Source organism: Heterodontus francisci, chromosome 33 (assembly GCF_036365525.1).
Source record: "Heterodontus francisci isolate sHetFra1 chromosome 33, sHetFra1.hap1, whole genome shotgun sequence".
NCBI classification, from domain to species: domain Eukaryota; kingdom Metazoa; phylum Chordata; class Chondrichthyes; order Heterodontiformes; family Heterodontidae; genus Heterodontus; species Heterodontus francisci.
This window is the reverse complement of record NC_090403.1, coordinates 38059151-38081124: the sequence shown is the minus strand read 5'-3', so window position 1 is coordinate 38081124 and position 21974 is coordinate 38059151. Positions and strand designations below refer to the sequence as shown.

Here is a 21974-nt window from a genome sequence, read left to right as displayed (position 1 = left end):
GGTGGTGAGCTGCCTTCTTGAACCGCTGCAGTCCATGTGAGGTAGGTACACCCACAGTGCTGTTAGGAAGTGAGTTTCAGGATTTTGACCCAGCGACAGTGAAGGAACAGCGATATAGTTCCAAGTCAGGATGGTGCGTGGCTTGGAGGGGAACTTGCGGGTGGTGGTGTTTCCATGCAATTGTTGCCCTTGTCCTTCTAGTTGGTAGAAGTCGCTGGTTTGGAAGGTGCTGTCTAAGGAGCCTTGGTGCGTTGCTGCAGTGCATCTTGTAGACGGTACACACTACTGTCACTGCGCGTCAGTGGTGGAGGGAGTGAATGCTTGTGGATAGGGTACCAATCCTGGTTGGTGTCGAGCTCCTTGAGTGTTGTTGGAACTGTACCCATCCAGGCAATTGGACAGTATTCCATCACACTCCTGACTTGTGCCTTTGTAGATGGTGGACAGGCTTTGTGGAGTCAGGAGACGAGTTACTCGCCGCAGAATTCCTAGCCTCTGACCTGCTCTTGTAGCCACGGTATTTATATGGCTACTCCAGTCTTGTTTCTGGTCAATGGTAGCCCCCAGGATGTTGACAGTGGGGGATTCAGCGATCGTAATGCCATTGACTGTCAAGGGGAGATGGTTAGATTCTCTCTCGTTGGAGATGGTCATTGCCTGGCACGAATGTTACTTGCCACTTATTAGCCCAAGCCTGGATATTGTCCAGGTCTTGCTGCATTTCTACATGACTGCTTCAGTATCTGAGGAGTCACGAATGGTGTTAAACATTGTGCAATCATCAGCGAACATCCCCACTTCTGACCTTATGATTGAAGGAAGATCATTGATGAAGCAGCTGAAGATGGTTGGGCCTAGGACACTACCCTGAGGAACTCCTGCAGTGATATCCTGTAGTGGAGATGATTGACCTCCAACAACCACAACCATCTTCCTTTGTGCTATGTATGACGCCAACCAGCGGAGTGTTTTCCCCCTGATTCCCATTGACTCCAGTTTTGCTAGGGCTCCTTGATGCCACACTCGGTCAAATGCTGCCTTGATGTCAAGGCCAGTCACTCTCACCTCACCTTGCCCTACTTTTTGTGGACATGACATACCTGGGCAATGTTCCATATTGTCAGGTAGATGCCAGTTTTGTAGCTTTGCTAAGGGTGCAACTAGGTCTGGAGCTCAAGGCTTCAATACTACAGGTGGGATCTTGTCAGGGCTCATAGCCTTTGCTGTATACAGTGCCTTCGGCCATTTCTTGATATCATGTGGCGTGAATCGAATTGTCTGAACACTGGCAGCTGTGAAGCTGTGACGCTCAGGATCATCCACTCGCCACTTCTAGCTGATGATAGTTGCAGATGCTACAGCCTGTCATTTGCACTGATGTGCTGGGCTCGCCCATCATTGAGGATGGGGATGTTTTTGGAACTTCCTCCTCCCATTAGCATTCACAACTAGATGTCGCAGGATTGCAGAGCTTTGATCGGATTCTTCGGTCATAAGATCACAGCTCTGTCCATATCATGCTGCTTCTGCTATTTAGCATGCACACAGTCCTGTGTTATAGCTTCATGAGGTTGGCACCTCATTTTTAGGTATGTTTGGTGCTGCTGCTGGCATGTTCACCTACACTCCTCATTGGACCAGGTTTGCTTCCCTGGCTTGATGGTAATGATAGAATGAGGGATATGTCAGGCCATGAGGTTGCAGACTGTGGTTGAAAACAATTCTGCTGCTGCCAATCGCCCACAGTGTCTCATGCATGCCCAGTTTTAAGCTGCTAAATCTGTTCTGCGTCTATCCCATTTAGCACCACGTGGTAGTGCCACACAACACGATGGACAGTGTCCTGTGTGAAGTCAGGATTTGGTCTCCACATGGGCAACGTGCCAACAATTTTCTGAAATGTGACGACAGATATTTCACTGGGATCCCAAACTTATCATTTATCCAAGTTTTATGGGTGTGTTCCATATATGCAATGGTCTAATCAAACACCACTAAAACAACATAACAGCAATTGAACAAACTTCACCCAGCTATAGTGGTTGAAGACCAATATAACACCTTTTTAGAAGCGAGGAAAGAGAATGGCACCCAAAGAAAACCCAGTACTTCATGGTATAAGTCCACCATAAAAAATGGTCTATATTATTAAAAGAATTGAGACCATATTGGTAAAGTCAATAAAGGATGTTTGATATGGGAAATTGATAGATTACACTGGTGCTTAATGGAGTTACGATGAGGTTAAGACATATCACTTCAACAGAATTCTTCAGCTTTGCTGTGTCACACCGATGCTATACCTGAACGGAGTGCTCAACGCCAATGATGAAAGTGAAATGCAAAATGCACAACCCTTGCCTCAACACGCACGGGAATGCCATCAAAGCAAATCTTCTCAACAAGCATAATGCGTTATATCATACTGCCTGAAAACCCAGTATGCAAACCTATTAAGCTGAAACTACCAGAATGCTAAAAAAAAATCAAGAGACCTCTCTCATGTGAAAAGAAATTATTTGATGTACCAGCGTTAAGATAGATTACAATTGTGAATTTTTCTGATACTAAAACTTCCAAGAGGCAGCCCAGGAATCATTATGCAATATTACAGATGATTTCAAGTCTCATCTTGAAAAGCATAGTCACTTTTTACATGTAGTAATATTTGCTATATTGTTTTAGCTCTATTCTCCAAACAAATGCTTTCCCCAAATTTTTGATTCAGGAGGCACTGATGAACATGAAACCACAGTATCAGTAACTTGCAGTAATCCCTTCTTTAGTCCAAACCACCGCCACTTTAAGAGGGCAATCAGCTTGGCCTTAGGCAATTTACCTTACACTGGAAACTTGAATACAATTTAACAAGAAATGAAGCTTTGACCTTCTCAAAGAGATTTTTTGTGCTGTCAGTACAGAAATAAAACAATTTGCATTCATATAAATGTTTTTAACAAAGTGAAACATCCCAAGACACTTCAAAGCAGCGTAACAGACACAAATTGGCACAGAGTCAAAGAAGACATTAGGACAAGTGATCAAAATCCTTAAAGAGGTAGATTTCAAGCAGCGTCTTAAAGGAGAAAGACAGTCAAGTGGAGAGGTTTAGAGAGGGAATTCCAGAGTTCATCGGTAGATGGCTGAAAGCACAGCAGCTATTGGTGGGACAAAGGAAGTTGGGGATACACAAGAGACCAGATTTGGAGGAATGCAGAGTTCTCAAAGGGCCAAAAGAGAGCATATGAGAAAAGGTTAGCAGGTAAGATAAAAGGATCTTTTACAAACATACAAAGAATAGAAGAATATTCAAAAGGGTGGGACCAATTAGGCACCAAAAAGGGAATCTTCTTGTAGTGACAGAGGGTATGGCTGAGGTACTAAATGAGTACTTTGCAACTGTCTTCACAAAACACTATTCTGTCCATATCACCATAATAGAGGAAGGGATAGAAAAAAATTGGATAGGATAAAAAGAGTTAAAAGAGGGGATACTTAAAAGGTTGGCAGCACTCAATATAGAAAAGTCACCTTGGTCCAGATGGGATACATCAGATGTTCTAAGGGAAGTTAAAGGTGGTAATAGTGGAGACTGCAGCCACAATCTTTCAATTCTCCTTGGATATGGGAGCAGTGGCAGATGACTGGAAGGTTGCAAATATTACACCCCTGTTTTAAAAAAGGGAAAAGGGATAAACCCGGTAACCGCAGGGCAGTCAGCCTAATGTCAGTGATGGGGAATCTTTGAGAGCGACAATTAATAGCTAGTTCAAGAGTAATCCATGGGCAATTTTCTCTCAACAGCCTAATCTCCGATTCATGCCTCTTCTAAAGCTTTCCATTTTAGAAACCATATACTTTAACTCCTATAATCACTCTTATATTGGGCACTTGTACATTCTATAGCAGATAGAAACGTAAACACTGCATTGTTTTCATTTTTTAAATAAACTTGTTAAATTATGATATTTGGCGAAATAAAGACTTTTACCAGATAAATATACAAAAGAGTAATACTAATACAGATATATGAAATGGCAAAACAGCAAATTAAATGGTCTGAAAAGACATTTCTTACTCTTTTAATTCTAGTATACTCTCGCTTTTAATTCTTCTAGTATACTTTTATAGAAAGTAGTGTGGGCTAATACTGATAGTACAGCCTGTTTCAATCTTCCAATGCACTCCTTCATTTCCACCCCTGCCCCCACTCCCATTATCCTTTTATAGATATTAGTAGATCCCCTGTGGTATTGCTCACAGGCAGTCTAGAATCTGGACCATGGCTGTAATATTTAACTGCTAACCCGGCCTGCACCTTTCAGACCACTGTTCAAATACTCCTACGGGAATCCAGATAATTGTACCTGCTTGTAAATTGCTCAGGACAATTAGAGGTCAGTAATTTGACTGCAAATTTCAGGCTGCAGGTCAGTAATTAGCTTGTTTTGCATTAAGAACAAAATGCAACATCTGGAGGGTGCTGGACAAGCACTAGGTACAAGCTATGTATATTTGGTACATTCTAGAAGAAGTTATTTGTATACCTAACAGCTACAAACACTTGAATGTACAGGCTCAGATTTTGCACTAACAATGATGGCAAAACTGTCAGCATTGCCGTCATCACTCCTCTGAAACTGACAGCAACTTCTGGAGTCGGCACAAGCACAGTTAAATTCGGAAATCCAGCGGTTGCTGTCTGTGATTCAACTTTTCTTCTTAGGGTACAGACTACAATCAGTTAGAACTGAACTGGTGAGAATTTGGCCTTTTATGCTATTAACCATTGAAAAAGTTACACCTTGTTGACTAGGCTTTAAAGGAGTACTAAGTTCATAATTACGACTGATAAACCGCATGCCCTGAAAATCTAATTTTAATTTTGTGGAATGTCAAATTTCTCCATTATGATAAAAAAAAAATCTACATTTTAAAATAATATTTTCTTTTAAAGTTTCTCTATGATATTTCAGCTTCAACCTTAACTCCCACGTATCTATCCCAAACATTTATTTCACTTTCTGTAAAATATTAAGAAGTGAAGGATAATCAGTGCATTTTACTTCCTGGTTTGCTATCTGAGAATACTTCAATATAACTAGCTGCTTACCCTGCTTGATGACAGTAGGCTGCTTGAGGAGGTAACATACTGGCATGGATTAAGGATTGGTTAACAGGCAGAAAACAGAGAGTAGGAATAAACAGGTCATTCTCGTGTTGGCAGGCTGTGAATAGTGGGGTACTGCTAGGATCAGTACTTGGGGCCCAGCTGTGCACAATATATATCAATGATTTGGATGGGGGGACCAAATGTGATATTTCCAAGCTCGCAGATGACACAAAACTAGGTGGGAATGTGTGTTGTGAGGAAGATGGAAAGCGGCTTCAAGGGGATTTGGACAGACTTAGTGAATGGGCAAGAACGTGGCAGATGGAATATAATGTGGAAAAATGTGAGGTTATCCATTTTGGTAGGAGGAACAGATGTGCAGAGTATTTCTGAAATGGTAAGAGATTAAAAAGTGAAGATTTACAAAGGGACCTGAGGGTCCTCGTCAATAAGTCACTGAAAGCTAGCATGCAGGTGCAGCAAGCACTTAGGAAGGTTAATGGTATGTTAGCCTTTATCGCAAGAGGATTTGAGTACAGGAGTAGTGAAGTCTTGCTTCAATTGTATAGAAGGTTGGTCAGACCACACTTGGAGTACTGTGTGCAGTTTTGGTCCCCTTACCTTAGGAAGGATATTATTGCCATAGAGGGAGTGCAACGAAAGTTCACTAGACTTGTTCCCGGGATGGCGGGACTGTCCAATGGAGATAGACTGGGGAAACCGGACTTGTATTCTCTAGAGTTTCGAAGAATGAGAGGTGATCTCATTGAAACCTACAAAATACTTAAAGGGATAGACAGGGTAGATGCAGCTGAGGTGTTTCCCCTGGTTGGGGAGTCTAGAACCAGGGGACACAATTTCAAAATAAGGGGGAAGTCACTTAGGAAAGAGATGAGGAAAGATTTCTTTATTCAAAGGGTTGTGAATCTTTGGAATTCTCTATCCCAGAGGGCTGTGGAAGCTCAGTCATTAAGTATGTTTAAAGTAGAGAGACAGATTTCTAAACACCAATGACATAAAGGAAAATGGGGATAGTGTGGGGAAAAGGCAGTGAAGTGGATGATCAGCCATGATCGTATTGAATGGTGGAGCAGGTTTGATGGGCTGAATGGCCGACTCCTGCATTCCTATGTTCCTTTCGCTGTTAAGTACCTGGAAATCCCCTTCACTCGTTGCCAGGTTCAAATTAACACCCAGAAGGGGAAATGCACTCTAGATCTTTGCGGACAGCTTTCTTCAAGGTTAACGGCGAGCACCATCATTTCATCGCTGACCGCCAAATCTGGGTCACTGTCTTGGAAAATTAATTCTCAACATCTAAAGCCAAGTCTTCACCTGAGCACATGTATAAAATGTTGGCGTGTTATACATCAGAAGATAACTTGGAGGTATGGGGTTATTACAGGTCATATTTCTAATTTGAATTTCACTATGGAGTACTTGATGCTTCATATAACATCTATGCAACACTTTCTTACAGTCATTTAGTTTCCATGGGGAACTGTGACAAGAGAATATTCAACATCAGACTATTTTCAAATGCAGTTAAATATAATGATGGTTTTCTCTCTGAACTGTCTCAAATAGAACACAAGGTTGTTGACAGGAAGTTGCTTATCACATTTAGTCAAAATCTGAAGAAAGTTTTCAAGTCAGTGAGGTGAAAATCAAACACTTTTAGAGGTATGAACAGAACCAAAGGTGATCCTCAGCAGATTCAATGGGAAACAGAAATGCATACAATTATGAATATTGTGAGGATTGCAAATTACTTCTCATGAAGACGACAGACAACAGGCAATATAATACCATAATGAAACTATAAAACATTGATTCCTGGCAATATGAAAATTTTAACAAAAATATATTTAATAATCTGATTAGTAACATCACATTCCAGAATAGTAAAAAAAAACAGCCAACGCCATAATTGCACACAACAATGCCCTCGGTTTAATTATTCATTCAACTTAAAAGCCAAATTAAACAGATAATGGCAACTGGCCATGAAAATATCATTAAGAATTTATTCAGTTTTGAAGCGCTGAGGAAGTCCCTGCTGTAATATTGCCGACCTAATGAAAAACCACGTAGTTATCATCTGCAACATAACAATGGCTCAGATTTTGCAGTAATAACAACCATGAGGGTATCAGCACTCTGTTGTTATGAAGAAATTGGACAGTAACTTCCAGAATGCATACAGGTGCAGTTAATGTGGGAATCAGAAAGTTGCTGTCTGATTTGCACTGCTACTCGACAAGCTTTGGTACACCGGCACCTAGTCAATAGATTCTGCATTAAAACACATGAACAGCATGATGTTGCAGTACTTACCCATTTAACACGCCAGGAAAAGTTAGGCCTTGTCCATTCAAGAGTAAATGAATTTTTAATGGCATGAGAAATCTTGCATTACTAATAAACAACCTCTCTACCACCGAAAATTTAGTTTTAGAAGTGTGGAGTCGTATACCTTCATATTGTGTTATGAAAGTGCTTCCATTTTTTGTTAATTTTTTTTTTTGACTCATTTAAATTATGGAAATGGATTCATTTTGGAAGGCTGAAGATTTCATAGATGCTGGACTTTGTTTTGTTGTTCACTGAGAGGGCACCCGAGATGTTGTGTTTGAAAACAAACTTTACTGGATATCACATGCCTTAAGATAAATGAAGAACAGAAACCTTGGTGACTTGGGGGAGATGTTTACCAAGAGGTGACATGTCAAGATTTATTAGAGTCAGGAATTGGTTTCGCTTGAGATATTGTTTTAGTTCAGTTGGAGTGTGGACAATGTTGAAAAGCAGTTGGTTTTGTAGCCTGTTGTAAAGAAACCCCCCACCTCATCTTTCCTGCACCTCTCTAAGATATCCAGAGAAATCCAATGCGTCAGCTCCTCTTTCTCTACCTCTTTGAAAAAAACCCTGTGAATCCAGAGTGTGATAACTGAAACTGTTGATGCCACGTTTCTCCTGGAAAGCCTACCAGACTAATTCTCGACATCTCCAGAACAGACTGCTTCTGAAAAGATCCCAGTGATCTGTCACCGTATACCTGGACACAAGACCAAAAGGGACAACTGACATCCTTCCATATTCAAGAAATAGCAAGTAATTGGCCAAAGTATTCCTTTTTTTTGTCTTTTTTGTACAAGAGCTCTGCAGAGACAAATTATTTATTTTTCTTTAACCTGTGTGTGTGGGGGGGGAGGCAGGGTCTTTAAAAAGGGAGCTTTCATATTTCAATCTGTGTGTTAATACTTTGCTTCTTTACTGGATAAGTCTTGTTTTATAATAAAGTGATAATTTTGTTGTTTATTAAAGAAAGCTGGTTGGTGTATTTTATTCTGGGATAAAGAGTAGAGCAAATGATTGACTGTATCGGTAACAGGGTAAACATTTAAATATATGTTGTGACCTGTGGAGAAGTGGAACCAGAAAAGACAGTGCACTCCTCCCACCTTGGTTGTAACAATTGTAATTTTGGTTATCCGAATTCACAATTATTCAATCAAATTGAGTCTTCATAAGAGTGCAGATGATCAGAAACGTACTAAAAATAATTGTATACTTGAAAAGAAAATATCTAATTTCACTTCAAATTTTGGAACATAGAATTAAATTGATACGATTTTTATTGTTCGGACTCGCATTGAAGAAAATGCAGCTCGAAGCATTGTCAGCACTGGCTTCTGAAGACAACATCTTACATATCCGTAAAACAATCATATGACACATAAGCATTTTCTCTATACGTATGTTAGATATAAAAACAAGTGATCGGATTAGATTATGGTATTTTTGTGTTTGTACACAGGGTACAGTTTTGCACCATACAGTCTTATAAACAGATACACTTTTGTCGCTTACCCCTACTACTCAATACTGAACTAAATTTGCCTCAAGTAACTTGAAAATCAATTTTAAGTGCCTTATAATAGAATTTGAATTGCAGCCAAACTTTAGCATTTTTTTTCCATTAATAGTTTAATGGTTGGCCTTTTCCAGACTTAAAGTACATAGTAATAGAATAAAAACATTCAAATTTCTATATTTATTTCATTATAATAACTTACAAATTTCCACCTCAAAAAACAAAAGACAGCAACCAGCACAAATTCTGGGTGACTGGCTAGGCAGGCTATAAATTGAGTGTGGTCCTTCCACCAGGACAAGGACAGGGAAAATCAATATAACTGTAACAAATGGTGATTTTTTTTCCCCCCTGTGGGCATTGTAAAAATTGTTTTAAATAGTACTTGTATGTTATTTCTGTGGCCATTCCCCAAAAAAGCTCAAAGTGGAAATACTGAAGATTCCCCGCAATCACCCCCCCACCCGTGTACTCCCTTGGCATGATCATTGTCTGAAAGTTAAAACTGATTGCTGTACAGTAACCTATTTACCAAGAATCCTATTTCAGAATCAGCCAGAGATTACAGTTTAAACAATCCAGTTTATGAAACTTATCTTCCACCTAATGAATGATTTCAACTACTGGACAAAAGTCAGAATTACATTGAATGCGCAGCACAGAAACAGGCCTTTTGGCCAAACTGGTTCATGCCTCTATACGATCCTCCTCCCAGCCTTCTTTATTTAACCCTCTCAACATAACCTTCTATTCCTTTCTCCCTCATCTGATTATCTAGCTTTCCCTTAACAGTATCTATCCATAATCGCCTCAACTACCCTTTGCGGTAGTGAGTTCCACATTCTAACCACTCAGGATAAAGAAGTTTCTTCTGAATTCCCTATTAGATTTATGAGTGACTATTTTATATTTATGGCCACAGGTTTCCACCTGTGGAAACGTCTTCTCTATATCTACCTTATCAAACCCCTTCATGATCATAAAGACCTCTACGAAGCTACCCTTTAGCCTTCTCTTTAGTAGAGAAAACAGCCCTGGCATGTTCAATCTTTCCCAATAGGTATAATCTCTCAGTTCTGGTTTCAAACTTGTAAATATTTTCTGCACCTTCTCCAGTGCCTCCATATCCTTTTTATAATATTAAGACAAGAACTGTGCACAGTACTCCAAGTGTTCTAAACATTTAACATAATTTCTCTGCTTTTCAATTTTATTATTACTTTATTAGTTATTACTTTATTAGTTATACAACAAACCACACTCCCGATCCATCTTCAAAATTGGTTTCAGACTGTTGATATAAAAGTCACTTCCTTTATACCTTTTTTCCTATAATTTCAGTATCACTCTCTACCTCACATACCAACCATAGTTCATTATTTCTTTACTGCCTTCTCTATTTCCATTCTACTACAGACTCACTGTGACGAAGATCACCGTAATAGTCAATGTTTCCATAACTCTTCCTCATACGTTATTTATCTCCACTTTTTTGGAAGATGTTTTTAATTTCACTTCATAACATGTTTCAACCTCAGAACAGGTCTATTTCAAATATGTTCAAAAACAAGCCTGATATTAAATATTAACAAAGCAGATAATCCAAAATCTGTCAGCTAAATGCTCTACTTAATATATATATTTTTTAAAAAGCAGTTCATAATTCCTACCCAACCTCCATTTCTCTTCCACATGCCCCCCCTTGCTCCCCCTCCCACCATTCCTACCACAAAGTGAGTCCAACATAACTTTAAAATTGCATTGTAAATAGAAAGGACCAATTTATTATAGCTGATATTAAGATGAGTATCCTGCATTGTCAGGTTAAAACTGATCCTATTTCAGAGCACAAAATTAAAACTGTGTGGTGTTCTATACAAAGCAATGTTTCTACCATGCCTGTAGATTAGAAATTGGTTTACTTTTCTGGTTGGCATACTTTCAAACATTCTTACACTACCATGACAAGTTAAATCCTCACTCGGTTTCACATTATTAAAACATTCACAGTGGTGAAGGAGGGAAGCAGATAATACATCTCAATAAGCACTTCCTACACAGGAAGATGGAGGTTTAAAAAAAAGATAGGGGAGACAACTTGCAGGTATCACCCCAGCCAGTGGTTACAAAGTACCAACAGAGAACAAAAAAAGACACATCAGGGTGATGCTCTGCAGGCCTACAGATAACAGACACACTATAGCAAAGGTGAAAAAAATTAACAGATGAAAACCAGTTGAATATACTCAGCTCCAGTATTTGACAATACCAATCAGCAATAAATGGTATAAAATATGTTTTCAGTGCACTTTGTTAGTATAAAACGTATCTTCAAAATTGTTTTAAAAAATCACGAATTAGATAATGAATGCTGAATTTGGAATTTCCCAGTAAGCAACAATAGTTTCCTTAACAAGACAGCAGCAATTGTGTTTGATTAATATTTCTACCATCTCACACCAAAGAATATTGAGTCCGACCGCTAATGTCCATTTTGCCTGACAATGTTAGTTTTTAAAAAATGAATAAAAGCCCTAAACAAAACTTTAGTAGATACAATGTAATTATGAATAGCTCAGTGAGTGTTTTTGTGGCTTTCATCTAATTTCAGGTTCAAATGATGGTTGAAATCCACACAAACAAATTCCTATATTGATCTGGAAAGCCCTTAATGTCCATTCAACTATCCCAATATGGTTCACCAACGTCAGAGAGCAAATTTTTAAAAAACACATCTGCTCAACTGCCCACTGTTCAACTGTTACTGCATCCGCTTTCCTGTCAAATGGCAGAGAACTACATGGCAAAATCTGGGCACTATACTTAGCAACAATAATGGGAGGTTACAAATTCCAATAATAATACATAAAAGGAAGAAGTGTGGTAAACCGGTGAGATCTGGAAGCATATTTCAGGGTGTAAAACAGTCTTAAGGTTCAGACTGCATGAACTGATCAAACCCCAACTCTGCAATTTAGCATATACAATAAATTTCTGGAATGGGGAGTTCCACCAAACAGGTATTACCAAGGTTACCTTTAGAACAATGTATTACTGCACTAACCAGAGTCACCTCCAAACGGGATGACATTTTGATCTAAAATCTGTAATGTGAGCTGACAAGTAATTAGAGATACCTAGTCAGCTATACTCCCTTTTATATAACTGACTAAATATCATATACACTTGCTCATAAGATGAAAACTTTACATCATTCTTAAAGGGATTATCTTATACACAAATTTCCTACTGTTTCTACCTGTTCTTGCTCTCCCCCAAGCCATTGTACTCTCTTGCCCTGATCTCTGGTTGTTTTGGCGTAAAGTGGCAGGAACTCAAAGAGTGTGCACATACATTAATTCCAATTTTCCATTCTATGTGAAGTCACCCAATAAACCACCACGAATCTGCAGTAAGTGGTAAATTTGATTTTAACATTAATTTCAGCACTTGTGACTTTAGAGAATCATGAAGGAGATTGATTCTAATCCCTAGGAAGCACACGAGTGCCTCATAACAGCCTGGAATTTCCTCTGTAGTCCTTTTGATATCAAAACATGCAACCAGATCCAAAAGGTTTTGCTATTCTTAAGTCCCTATAACTTATCAAGTACTTCTGCTACACTGACCTGAAAATTTTACAGGACATTGAATATATTTTACAATGCAGAGTATCTGCTGCCATATTGATTTTAAAATCCTATAGGATATTGAATGTATCTCACATATTAAATATTTATAGTCATTAACAAGCAGGTCTCGGTCTGCACACTCTTTCGATGGAGGTAGTAAATGTCAGTCAACCAATATTGGAAACCCTCATTAATCATGTTCAACTATGTTGAAACTTACACAAGTGTTTTCAACAGTCACAAGTTTGAATCAACTTCAAATATGTTAAATGAATTGCTTATTTGTGATAATCTTGAAATGTAATTGATACATATTTTTTAATAATTCATGACTCCTGATCTAAGAATGATTTGGGAAGACTTGTCTCCAATGCTAACTGCAACCAAATGGTAAAGTTTGAGAATTCCTCATTTGCGGACATTCCTGACAAGTCTATCATACTGTAGATTATACTAAAAATTCCACTGCACACTATTTTAAAACAGACTACTCAAATCAGTTTTAATATTGATTTATTGCAGAAAAAGATGATAAATCAATATTGTTACACAAACTACTGAGTGAAAGGAATTCTAGAACACTGATAATTTTCTTTTTGACACAACATCTACCACATCGGCTGCCCATATAAAATATGTTCCCTGGCGCAAAACAATTCAGACTTCGCAGAAGCCCAGTCACTAAGCTGTCCCTCCCAGCTCCAACTCTCCCACTGACTCCTCCTCTTCCACTTCATTCTCTCCATGCCCTCTCTCTTTCTCATATAAACAACTTGTATTTACATAGCACCTTTAACATAGTGAAATGTCCCGAAGTGATTCACATGAGCCACTATCAAACAAAATTTGATATAAAGCCACATAAAGAGGTATTGACCCAGATTTTGCTGTCAGTAGTGAATGAACACTGTCAACTGTTCACTACGCCTACCCCCAGACTTTCTACAGGCTTCTACTCTGGAACTTGCTGTGATTAGTGAGCCATTTCAGCGCAGCAAACACTACAGGAGATCTGGGAACATGTGTGAAATGGACTAGCAACTATGTATCTCCTTAACCAATCAGATTGAAGAATTCTTACTGAGCCCTGCAGAGTCTGAACCAGGAAGTGTAAGATGGAACAGTTAATGCCAAATCATGTGCAGAAAACAAAATAAAGAGCAGGAAAGAAAGGGATAAACAGAGAGATAAAAGTGACAGAAAGAAAAAGTTTTTAAGAAGTATTTTAATATTTTAAATTACCAATAATTAACGAGAGGGAATGAGACTGGACACTTGGTAAGGATAATTTTCAGTACCAAAGGTGTTTGGCAGTAATTAAGACTTATCACACAGTTAAAAATTTGCTTATGCTGGAACGGACAAGCCCTAACTTTTTCTGGCTAGCTTAGTGGGTATTTATCATGCAAGTACTACAATTTCACACAATTTCATGTGTTTCAGTGTTGAATCTCTATGCAAGATACCTGTACAGTGAAGATTTTGGAGAAGTAGAGCAAGTTGGACAGCACCTTCCTGATTTCCATGTTTAACTGTACATTTGTGGTTGCCAGACATTGCTGACAATGAATGCTGATAGCCTCATTGTAATTTTTACTGCAAAATCTGGGTCATTAGAACAGGTGGCCAAAAGCCTGGTCAAAGAGGTAGGTTTTAAGGAGCATCTGAGGAAAGAGAGGTTGACAGCTGGAGAGGTTTAAGGAGGGAATTCTGGAGCCCATGGCTTCGGCTGCTGAAGACACAGCTGCCAATGGTGGAGCAAAGGAAATCAGGATGCACTGGAGGCCTGTATTGGAAGAGCGCAGGGATCTCAGATTGTTGTAGGGCTTCAGACGGTTACAGAAATAGGGAGGGGCAAAGCCATGGAGGGATTTTAAAACAAGGATGAGGATTTTACAATCAAGGCCTTGTCAGACTCGGTCAGTGAGCACAAGGGGTGCTATTCTGAGAGGCAGTCTAAGGAAGTAATGGTACATCAATAACTTAGCAGCCAGTAGGAATTTAGAAAGGAAAGATCCAACAAAAAGCCTGCACTTATTGAGGATTTAGTCACAGAAAAAGATGGGAAACTCTCCAATATATAACATATTTGAAGATTCAAAAATCTTGTGACAAAATAACACAATACCCCCAAATTATACTAAAAGTCGCAGTAATCAAGTAGAACATGGAATGGGTAAGGAGTCGGTGAAAAAAGCAGGAAAGAGTGTACTCATGAGAGTTATAGCATAAAAGTAAGTAGTCCTGCAGGCTTTGAACTCCTGTTGCTCCCAATCAGCTCCTAATGAGCTGAATATAGGAACAAAATGTAATCAAATTTGCAGATAATATTGAAATAGGGAGAGCAGTCGGAGTACAGGATGCAGTTTTTTAAAAAAGTAAAATTATTTACATTGGTTTTGCAATTGGGGAGCCATGACAAATTACATTTAAAACTGACAAATGCAATATGCAATGATCAAAAAATGCACATCACAAATATAAGAATGAAAATAACTAGCACCAAGAGACTTATAAGGTGACCTAGGAGAAGTAATAGACTCCTCACTTTCAATGTCCAATGTGTTAAAGCAATTAAGAAAAGTTACAGAACTGAGAAATATAGCCAGCATAGTAGAGTACAAGCCTTCTACGGTTATACTGAGACTTTACAATGCAATGGTCAAACCACATTCAGAGCATAGTGCTCAAATCTAAGAACCAAAAAACGTATATATGCATTGGTGGGACCGCAGAGAAAAGCAATACGAATGATCCCAAGTGTAAAAGGAATGAGTGATGATGAAAGATTAGAGAAGCTCAAGCTTTACAGTGGAGAACAAAAGCAGTTGAGGATGTGGACGGACTCACTGATTTATATAATATTAAATAGCATAGGTACGTAAATCCGAAGTATTACAAGATTTAAAAAAATTACAGATGAGGTAGACCATACATCGCACCTTAATTCATCTATTCATAAAGAACCTAAACTATTCAATTAGTTTAAAAAAAAATTATTCCAGCATTTGTACCTCGACTCTTCTTCCCAGGAATCCATTCTAATTTGATCATTTGTTGTGTGAATAACATTTTTTATTCTTTCATGGGATGTGGGCATCACTGGCAAGGCTAGCATTTGTTGTCTATTCCTAACTGCCCTTGATAACTGAGTGGCTTGCTACCACAACCACAATGTAGTGGGTCTGGAGTCATATGTAGGCCAGACCAGGTAAGGACATCAGTGACCTAAAGGACATCAGTGAACCAGATGGGTTTTTATGACAATCGAAGGTAGTCATGGCACCATTACGGAGACTAGCTTTCAATTACAGATATTTATTAATTAATTGAATGTATTAATTCATTGAATTTAAATTCCACCAACTGCCGTAGTGGGATTTGAACCCGCGTCCCCAGGGCATTAGCCTGGGTCTCTGGATTACTAGTCCAGTAACATTACCACTATGCTACCATCTCCCCCTCCGACATTGGTCCTAAATTTGCCTTTCACTAACTTTAACCTGTCTCTTTGTTCTGTCCTTGCATAATTTTCCAGATTCACCTTTTACCACACTATCTTATATTCCTCTATATTTCTCAGATGTTTCATTTCAAGGCTGCTAAGTCCAGATTTCTGCAAACGTTTCCCTGACACAAGAATTCAAATTCATGAGTCTTGTCAGCACTTTTGCCACTGCAAGAAGTCTCCCTTGTAACCAATTTGGACACAATGCTAAAGATGTGGTCTGACCAATGAACTATACTTATTAATCATAATCTAACCCTGGCTTGTACAATACTGCTTTGATTTCTGTTGACTTTGTTGAATGATATGTTGATAAGTTTAGATGAAGTTGCGTTGGAGGAGGCTCAAATGGCATGGGCCAGTTGGGACGAACGTCCTGTTTCTGTGGTGTACACTCTTATGTAATTAGAATTTAGTCTGACACAGAATGAATGAGGCCATTTGGCCCACTGAACCTGCGCAGTTCTTTGGTAGAGCTATTCAATTAATCCCACTCGCATGTTCTTTCCCTATAGCCCTACGTTTTTTTCACTTCAGTTATCCAATTCTCTTCTGACTGTTGCCATTAAATCTGCTTCCACCAACCTTTCAGGCAGTGCATTCCAGATCACAACCTGCTGCGTAAAAAAAAAATTCCTCGTGATGCCTCCATTTCTTTTGATTTAATTACAAAGCCTATTCACCAATTTTGCTACTGTATCTGAATGACGAAGATGTGGAGGAGTTAAGTTGCAGAGAACTGGTAACCATGGGAGGGGAGTCAGACGCAAGATGCACATTAGAGTTAAGCTAAGTTCCCACCAGCTCAGTGTGCGGTGAACGAGCCCAGATGCTAAAGCAATATTCCACAACGGAGTCATAAAGTACAAGAGCACGTCAGCGTAAAATGGAGGCATTTGCTCTGCGAGTAGAGCCAATAAGTTTGGGGATTAGGTTATTTCCAATTTTAACTTTCTCAACAGCTTTCTTTAGATTTTTTTGTAAGTTAGTGACCAGTTGAGGGTGATGCCCAGGTAGACTGGATGAGGAATTGACAATTTAAGGTAAGTGAGTTCATGAGAGGCATTGTGCAATGCAAAGTGAGGCGACAGTCTTTGTGTTACTTGGTTGAAGATGCTAATTAAGGTAGTACTCTGCCAAAAGTTTCATATTAGTGACTGTAGTTTCCAGGGTGGAAAACTCATATTTCACTACATGTAGTTGGTCTTTTTGAATATGCACATCATGTAAGCACATTTCTAACCTAATAATACCTTTACAGTGCCCAGTGAGTCCCTCAATGATTATCAATGCCTCTCAAACCTTCGCCCTAGTTTCTCTTAACACTTCTGGCTAAGTACCATTCATTTTTGAGGATTTTTTTTTTAAGCCATTGTAGCCTTCCATCTATTTTATATCAAAGTTACAAATTTGGGCTACATTATCTCTATTTGAGGAGATCTTATTGCTCATGTCTTCCTTTATAAATGAATATGTCTTCTAAGTATTCATAATACTTACTATCTTATGCCCATTCTTTATTGCATTTTTATCGCTATCATCTCTTCTCTGAATGCACTGAAATATTGAAAGAATGTTTTTGACAGTTATATTTTGCCTCCACAACTATGGTTTTTTCCTAGGTCTTGGTTTTGTTTAGTCAGAGTTTTTAGATTTTAAAGTATTATTTATACTGCATGCTCAGCATTATACCTTTAAAGGTGATACATTTATCCACTACTAAAATGCTGTTTAACAACTGCACCCACTCAACTTGTTTAGAATATTCCCCGATTTGCTTGAATTTAGCCTTTTTAAACTCATACACCTGACTCCTAGCCTTTGATATTTCTGAATCCCAGATCATGTTGAATCTGGTCATTCTGTCGTTGCTGCCCAATAGGTTGGCACTACTTGCCTAAATGCTGTTGTCATTTACAAATACCAGGTCAAGATGAGCACTGCCTCTGTGGCTTCCCTGATGCATGATCATAAAGCAGCCATGCATTACATTTACCAAATGTGACTCTAAACTATTTTTGTTTTGCATTCGATATTTTTGGTTGATTGAAATTGCCCGTTAAATAAATTTCTTGCTCTCACGTACCTTTCCTAGCTCTTCCTAGAGCAAACTGTCTTCCTTCTTATGCTGACCTGTGGTTTTCTGCATACCCTTAGTATAGCTTTGGTTTTTTTTCCACATTAAAGGTCTAACTAGAATAGTTAACTATCTAGTTTTCCATTTCCCACAGGATCAACTTTACACATATCCCATTTGTCCCAGGCATTAAGACTACGTCAATTCTTAGGATCAGCACTTCAACTGTTCTCCCTCCCACCAGCACCTCAATTTTACTGAGTGATTCAGGATGAAACCTTTGAAAACAATGGCACATCACTTCATATACAGCACAAGATACAGCACTTTTTTAAAGACAGCAACTATTTGGTATTCTTCAGAAGGGCAATGAGTATTTTTCAAGTGCAGGTCATTTGTATAAAAAGTACATAAATTGTTTTGGTTAGAAATTAACTATCTTAAAGGGAGCTGTGGTTCATTTCTGCAATGAATATATAAATAGCCAATTGTGAACAAACAATTCATTATTATAATAGCTACAGTTACACTAACAATTTTTGAAAATTAGTCTTTGAAAATCTGTTCTGAATTCTGATAAGTACTTCCATGAAAATTTCACCAAGGCATTTAACCAGAATAAGAACTACAGTAAAGTACTCTGATGCCCTATGCTTTAGGTATACTAAGCGAGTCTTCATTTGGACAAAATATAAATACAATTGGGCTGCTGCTGTGGCACAGAAACAGACTCATCAAGTCACAGGTACTTTACTGTGGAAGTGACTCATACAATATGTTGTTACTGCTAGGCATATTTAAATACATTGACAGCTCTTTCACACACCTCAGTAGCAAATCTCACAAACAGATACACACTAATGAGGCTGATATGTCTCTAAAAATTCTTCTGTAAGCATTAGTCACAGTACAAAGTGTCAGTTTAAGTGTTTTTCCCCTATAACTAAAAAAAACCCTTCTGTGTCAATGGTATAGTTTTTCATGGTCAGCAATGAAAAGCAAATAGAAAGCTCATTAATGAATCAGAATGCTTCTGAATATTAATGCTACCTTTGATCTTATTTTGAATAACTATGTTTTTCTATAATTGTTCACCAATTACTGTAAAATCTGATGGCTTCTCAAGGTTGGCATTGCTCCTTAAGAATAACTACACAATCCATCTTATTAATACCACTAAGATGCCTGAGGTTTATCTAATGTTAACTGTTACCTACTTTCTATACTGAGATTAGGAGTTACACAACGCACACATGTATAACGCATTATTTTTCATTCACAATGTATAGAAAGGTATGTTCTATTCTGGACAGATTTTTAAAACATTATTTTCCAACCAAGAATTACTTGAATTAATTTTCTGTGTATTATTGCGCTATAAGCATAGCTATTAGAATAACAGTGGAAACAATGACTATCATAAAAGATTAAATATAGACACAGTGCATAAATTCTATAGTTGAGTCTGCACGAATCGTAAACCAACATGTACCTTTCACTGACCTTTCGTCAGAACTGGTCATCGACCTGAAACATTAACTCTTTCTCGCTCCACAGATGCTGCTTGGCCTGAGTATTTTCAGCATTTTCAGTTTTTATTTCAGATTTCCAGTATTCACAGCATTATGTTTTTGATGCCTACCATGTAATAATGATGTTTATTTTATTACAACGGCACATATTTGTAATTATTTTGGTTTTAAAGTGAAAAGCAGAGGAATATAATTTAGGTAATGTGACCTACTCTGTGCAATACAAAAATACAGTGTCAGTTCTGCTCATGTGTAATGCCTTATCCACATTACATATGATCCTATAACTGATCACACAATATGATCACAAAAGGCACATTATTTTCTCTGTACAAAACAAATGTAACTATTTCATTTTAAATCACTTGGCATACTTAAAACTCCAATATGTATGAGCAAATTTGCCACTCAATTCTATCTTCAGAATTTCCTCATCCAGGTAGCATTTTTTATTTGAGCATATATACAAGGAACATTATTTGGCAGTATGGTTCAAGATACTACATCTCAGGTTGCAATGCTGATTTGTTTCATCCGAACATCCCAATAGGTTGCTGGACTATAATAATCGTTGGCATCAAATATATCTCTAACACATTGCATGTGGGGCGGGGGAACTAATGTCTATCATTGCATTTTTACTGCGGCAGAATTTACACCATAGATTAAACTATTAGTGGAGCGAACAGAGTTTTTGTGCAGTCTTTCATTGTAACACATCATTAACCCAAGTGTGATCGGAACATTTCAATCCCTAATCAATTACTTGTTGCACAGTTGCCTGCTTCACGTTTACAGGAGTTAGTGGGTACGATGAACTATCGCTGTGACGAGCTCAAACCAAACTGCACGTAATAGTTGTCAAAAAGACAATATTGCAAAAGGGCGAAGAAAAAAAGCCGACTTTGCAATTTTAAAAAAATCGCTGCAGAGGAAACTTTGCCTTTTTGCAATCTATCTGGCTATAAGACTAAATTTACCCTCCAGTGCCACTTTCCACAGCATTCAATACAAAAACACAAATGGACTTTGAAGATTTAAACCCCTACCCCGCAAGACACACACGCCAGACAAAATCTAAATTATTTCCTTTAATTTATTGTGCAATTCTTTTCGTGACCTCGACTGGGAAGCATCTTCTCCGTTCCACTAGTATAAAACTCCTACCCTTCAGCGCCATATTATGGAGGCATCTCTCCCATTGCGCGTTGATTTTTAAAAAAAAAAATAAAGAAAAAGCCAATGGTGTTTTTTTTTTCCGGTGGTACCTTGACTGTCCGTCCGCGTCCGCCGTGCCGGTGGTGTGACGGTTTGCTGTTTAACTCCCCGCTGCCCGCACTCACTCGCTCCCTGTCAAACTCCACACGCCGCCATCTTCCACCGCCGCCGCACAACAACATCCCGCCACGTGACCCCCAGCCGCCCAACCGCGCGCCCGCCCAGCTCCAGCCTAAAAATAGCCTCTTTAGATCAGCGCAGTATGAATAATGCAGGAGCATGTGGCTCAGTGAAGAACAGCAGATGCACTGTATGAATGAGAGAGCTGGATAGAATGGATGCAACACCCTCTTTTTTTTTTGCCCAGAAAAAAATATTGAGAAAATCAATCCCATTAAAATCCCTTATATGTTATTTATGTAAACCTTTCAGGCGGTCAATCCCAATAAAAAAGTGCAGTGAGGGTTCACTCATTTTTTTTTTTAAATGTCACATATTTTGGCACATTTAAAAAATACACACAGCTCCATTTGTTTAAATAGATTTGTAACCTGCCCTCACTTATTTTTGGTCATAAACCTCGTTGCTAGCATCACCCCCCTCCCCGCCATCCCATGTTGTCTGCCAGCCTGTAAAATCTTGAAACATGGCATTTTCTCCCCCACAACTCCGAATTTATTATTTTAGCCGGTGCACCCCAATGTCACTGCAACAGGGGGGAATGAAAGCCCCTTAAAACAAACACCGCCTCGACAAGCAAACTACTTTTTTTCCGCTAAGCAACCCCATTAAATATCCACAATCTCCCAAAATATCAACGTCCCCGTGCCACCTGCAAGATACTACTACCATGTTTCTTTTTTTCAGGACGGCACCAATTATTACCCTCTTGCTAGGATTTTGGCTGTGTGCCTTTATATCTAGAATGCAATATGCATGTCTGTCTTTTCAGTTTTCAAAAATGCAATAACGCTGCCTTTTGGGCTCCACTCGCTGCCCGTGAAAGAAATTGTCGCC

The 21974-nt window shown here is 38.6% G+C and overlaps 1 protein-coding gene across 3 annotated transcripts in view; it reads right to left on the bottom strand.

The window, feature by feature from the left end:
- hdac5 (histone deacetylase 5) overlaps nucleotides 1–21121 on the bottom strand; it is a 384161-nt gene extending 363040 nt beyond the window's left edge. For all 3 annotated transcript variants that reach the window (XM_068013317.1, XM_068013316.1, XM_068013319.1), the window contains exon 1: nucleotides 21008–21121. The gene's annotated coding sequence lies outside the window, so the exon portion shown is untranslated. The remainder of the gene's footprint in view (nucleotides 1–21007) is intronic.
- Nucleotides 21122–21974: the final 853 nt, after the last annotated feature.